Source organism: Temnothorax longispinosus, chromosome 10 (assembly GCF_030848805.1).
Source record: "Temnothorax longispinosus isolate EJ_2023e chromosome 10, Tlon_JGU_v1, whole genome shotgun sequence".
Taxonomy (NCBI): domain Eukaryota; kingdom Metazoa; phylum Arthropoda; class Insecta; order Hymenoptera; family Formicidae; genus Temnothorax; species Temnothorax longispinosus.
Window position 1 is genome coordinate 8,264,215 of NC_092367.1, and position 5,628 is coordinate 8,269,842.

A 5,628-nucleotide genomic window follows, 5' to 3' on the forward strand; every position below is an offset into this window, starting at 1 on the left:
AACTAAACTTAAAACTAACGCGGCTTAATACTAGGGAAAATGGTAATAACTAAAGAAAAGATTAATATGAGATAAGAACCTAACATGTGAATTCAGATGAAAACAAGTAAGTACGAAGAAGACTCTTGAAGGTTGCGAAAGTAGTTGCTGACGTAATATTGCCTGGAAGAGAGTGCCAGAAATAGATGGCCGAAACTTGAAAAGAACTTTTGTACGTTTCGGTTCTATAAGCTGGAATATGAAAGATCTGAGTAGAAGAATTAGCTAGACGATCAGATCTTCTGAGTGATGGGTTAAGTGAAGTAAAAAGCTCACGCAAATATATTGGCGAGCCCATGTAAATAATCCGATACATCTGACAACCTAGAAAATACAGTCTTCTATTCTCAACAGAAAGCCACCCAAGACGACGTCTATACTGCGTTATATGCTCGTCCCTCCGCAAATTAATAATAAATCTGATGCAGCAATTCACAAGTCTCTGTAATTTCACATTAAGTTCTTTACTCAAGCCATGATAAACAAGGCAGCAATAATCCAAGTGAGGTAGTATTAAAGTCATTACCAGCTTAATTCTAAGCTCCGTGGAAAGAGACTTCTTGTTGAATTTCAGCTTATGTAACGCATGATGAACTCTTTGCGAGACATACGAGACATGCTTATTTCAAGAAAGATTGGACTCAAGAAAGACTCCCAGGTTTCTCACCTCACTTACATATGGTAAAGGCGTATTGTTAACAACAATAAAAGGTAGAAGGTTCAGATCAATATTATTAATATTTGTCCTACTACCAAATACTATGAGAAGGATACGTCGGGACCGAGATGAGAGATCAATCGCGGTAACAGAGACAGATCACTAATTAACTTCACTGCGGATAGATATATTTATTGCGTACGTTACAAAGCTCGCGTGTATCGTCGGTCGTGATTACACAGGACAGTGCAAAGCGGAAGTTGCGATGAGCGCAACGGTCGCCTTTTTGTCGATATACATTCATCGCGAGATATCGATCAAACTCCCGATAATCATGGTCGACACGACGCCGGATGGCGCCACTCGGACTGAGTGGGCGCATGCCCGCGGGAACTTAACTTCCCAACACGCCCCTCAATGCGCACACGGCCAATCCCTCCGGAACTATAATGCGCTGACTATTCCGAGGCCCTCGACGCAGCTCCAATGGTTGGTGGCCGGCAGTGCCTTCGTCAGTATGTCGGCCACCATTTTGTTGGTGGGCACATGCTCCAAGGTCACCAAGCCTTCGGCGACGGACTGCCTGAGGAAATGATACCTTATATTGATGTGCTTTGTGCGAGGGTGGTACATGTGATTGTGCGCCAGGTACTGCGCCCCTCGATTATCGATATATAGCACAGCGTCAGCCATGCAGCCCAGTCCTAACTTGATGAGAAGACTGCGCAGGTAGAGCCCTTCCTTAACGGCCTCCGTCATGCTGACGTACTCCGCTTCCGTCGAGGACAACGCCACAGTGCGCTGCTTCTGAGACTTCCACGAAATGGCCGCACCACCGAGCAGGAAAGCGTACCCGGTAAACGAGTGTTGGTCAATCGCGCAGCCGCCCCAGTCCGCGTCTAAGTAGCCGGTAAGCGACCGGTCAGTTCTGAAAAATAGCAAGCCCAAATCTGTGGTCCCCGCCAAATACCTGAGTACCCGTTTCGCAGCCAGCCAATGCCGTTTCCTCGGGCTATTGTTGAACTGCGCCAACCTGGACACCGTATTCGCTATGTCTGGTCTCGTAGCGACGGCCAAGTACATGAGAACGCCGACGAGCTCCCTATATGGCCAGGAACCAGCCTCCGAACCTGCTGGAATCTCCGGTGTGTCCCTTGGGTGGAGTTCCGAGGGTGTTGAGATGGGATTACATTGCTCCACGCAATGTTGGCTCTTGCCAACACGTCCAATGTGTATCCCTTCTGGGTAAGGAGGATTGCATCCCCTTCTTGAGCGATCTCGAGCCCAAGGCAGCGTTTGGCTATGCCGAGGTCCTTGATCTCAAAATCCTCCGTCAAGCCTTGCTTGACTTCCATCATCCACTGCTCGTTTCGGGAAACCACCAATATGTCGTCTACATAGATCAGTAGGAGAAGTAAATCCTCCTCACGACGTGTTTGATATAAGCACGGTTCTCCTTGCGTCGGTAAGAGCTCCATGCTCTTGAGTTTTTCCTTCAGACGAATGTGCCACTGTCGACCGGCTTGGCGTAGACCATATAGGGCCGTCTTCAATCGACAGGCATCTCCGCCCGATTTTAGGATCCTTATCATCGTCTCGGCTCGAATCTTCATCTCAGGAGTGATGCTCTTCTCGAGGACTAACCGGTCGAGCGTCTCCAGCAGTATATCCGGAACATCCATGATAACCTCCTCCTCAAGGTTTCCGTTCAGGTAGGCTGTGACAACATCAAACTGCCAGATGGTTAGATTGAGCTCGGCTGCTAGAGCTAGCAGCAGTCTAATTGACTCAAGTCGAGTCACAGGTGCAAACGTGCGGTGGTAATCAATGCCGAACCTCTGGCTAAACCCCTTTGCAACAATTCTGGCCTTTCGCCTCTCGATGGATCCATCTGTGGCATACTTGTTTGTCAGAACCACCCGGCAGCCCACCCTCTTCTGGCCCTCAGGTTTCTTAATGACGTCCCAAGTATCATTTTTCACCAGACTTTCCACCTCGGACAATATGGCATCCTTCCATTCCTCACGTTCCTCACTGGACATTGCCTCGCGTAAAGACACTTCAGCGATGCCGGCAAACATTTCCTGTAGAGGCTCCTGCGGCAGGGTCGCATCGAGGAAGACGTCATCGTCCAGCTCGTCGTTGATTATTTCCACCGGTACATCAATATGATCCGGTTCGCTACCTGTAAATGTCTGATATTCTTTACGAGGGCGCCCCCTTCCACCGGTACGTATTATCCTAGGCCGCCCACGCGCTCGCCGGGCGCTTCCTGTGACAAACGGCGGTGCGGGTCAATCTGGAGTGGGTGGAGACAATGGCGAACCGAGAGCACCTTGTCGCTGCTGAGGTGCCGGTCCAGGCAGATCCGGAGCGACATCCCCGCCTGAGGGCTCCTCGACCCTCAATAACTCATTAACTTCATGTTCATCGGCCACACCTTCGGGCGCCGCTTCAAGGAACTTAACATCTCTTGCGACGATAGCCTTTTGCTCCTCAGGCATCCACACGCGGTATCCCTTGGACTTTCGTGGGTAGCCAATGAGCACCCCTTCGGCTGACCTAGGCGCGAACTTGTCCTTTGTTGGGTCCTTGTCGAGAACGAACACTTTCGTCCCGAACGTCCTGAGGTGATCCAGCTTCGGTAACTCGCCTGTCCACTTCTCGTAGGGGGTGGGCCCTCCCAAACTACTGGACGGACAGCGATTCCGTATATGGCAAGCGGTAGTGACCGCATCAGCCCAGAACATCGAGGACAAACCAGACTGCAGCATTAAACAGCGCGACATATCCAGGAGAGTTCGGTTCATGCATTCGGCGACCCCATTTTGCTGAGGGGTGCGAGCGACCGTCAACCGTCGCTTAATCCCGAGATTCGCCAATAGAGAATTCATCTCGTCGTTGAGGTACTCTCTACCGTTGTCGGACTGCAAGGCCTTAATGCTTTTCCCGGTCTGTCGCTCAACAAAGTTTTTGTAATGTCTGAATGCATCACATACCCCGCTCTCCTGCTTGAGGAAGTACACCTCGCACCATCTCGAACTGTCGTCTATGAATGTGACAAAAAATCTGGCACCATTTGCTGACTGGACACGAAAAGGGCCAACAACATCAGTGTGCACAATACTTAACACCTCGGCACACGGTGGGTCCCCTCTCGGAAATGGAAGAGCAGTCATTTTTTCCCGCAAACAAATCGCACACTGCTTCAGGTCATCAGCTTCCTTCGTGGATGGCGACGCTTGATCGAGACGGTCCATAATCTTAACCAGGTCCCTAGAGTTCAGATGTCCCAATCGTTCATGCCACTTCCACAAATCGGAACGTCGAGGGGCGCTGGTGGCCCCTGCGCAGTCGACCTCTTCTTGAAGGTAATATAGGTTACCCCGTCGGCGAGCCTCCATTCTCACATTTCCATCCTCATCGGTAACCAGCGCTGAGTCTCTACGGAACATGACCGTGTGGCCTCTGTCAGTAATTTTTGCCACGGAAACTAGGTTGGTCCTTAAGTCTGGAACAAAAAGTGTGTTCTGAAGTTCAACCACGCGACGACCCTGGTTACCTAATATTGGTATCTTCACGAGTCCTTTTCCTTCCACAATCGTTGAAGCTTGACTCGCCAGGTTGAGTCTGCCCGTCGTCGAAGAGTCAATCTTGTCAAAAAGATCCTTCTCGCCACACAGGTGCGCGGTGCATCCGCTGTCCAAGATCCATGCGTGCTCGCCCACGGATTCGCTTGAGACTTGGCAGCTATCTTCGAAGGTAGAGTGGTGAGCCAAATAAGTGTCGTCAGCCGCGTTAGCAACCGGCTTAGCCGGAGGGTGACTCGTGGGCTTCCGCTTCGATTTATCGGAGGATTCGCCCGAAACATCCGGGCAATCAGGAGATTTATGCCCCGGCTTTCCACATTTGTAACACACGATCCCGGGTGCGTCTTCGGTAGAGCCTTTGTGCTCCACCTTCCCTTTACGTCGCCTCGGCAGGCGTCTTCCACCTCGGCTGGTCGCGAGAACACCGGCCGCTTCAACCACTGCAGACTGTGCCCTGACGTCATTCTCTTCTAGAACTTTCACCTTGAGGGCCTCGGCGGTGGGAAGCTCGTCGCGTGACTCGATCGCGCATCTAAAATTCTCATAGCTTGGTGGAAAACTATATAATAACATGATGGATAATAAATCACCATTAACTTGCACATCCATAGCCGAGAGAGTTTGTCGACTGCATTGAAGAATCTGTTCATATGGTCTCTTACGTCTCCACCGTCCACCAAGCGCTGCAAAATAAGCTGCTTGAGCAGGGTCGCCTTCCTGGCTGGTCCTCTCGACGCGTAGATTGACTCGAGTTTGAGCCAGACCTCTCTCGAAGAAGTCAAATGTCGAACCTGCGGAAGCTCTGACGGATGAATGGCCAAAATCAAGTCCGATCGTGCCTTTCGGTCGTTCTTCCACCATTGTGCTTGCGCTGCTGCGCTCGCGGCTACGGCCGAGGCAGTGGAATCCGCCGGTTGCGGGAGGCCACACTCACCGCTTACATAATCCCACAGATCACTCTTTATTAGCACGGCTTCGATCTGCATTCGCCACGTGTCATAGTTGTCCTTCGTCAGGAGTTCAATTTTAGCCGGGTTCACCATAGTCATTGTCCCTCACGGCAAAAACACGTGATCACTTTACACGCACGTGGCAACGCTAAAAGATCGAGAAGTACGCGGCAACGCAAATTATATCGAAACGTAAGAGTCAGACGCGATATCGAACAGCACGCGGTAACGCAGTCAGTAACGCGATGTCGAACAGCACGCGGTAACGCAATCACACGTTACTTGGTTCTCACCACAAACACGCGGCAACGCGATTCTATCACAGCACGTGGCAACGCAACCTCAAAGTTCGATCGCGAGATCAATCGCACCTCGCGCGTCCTGGGCCCAT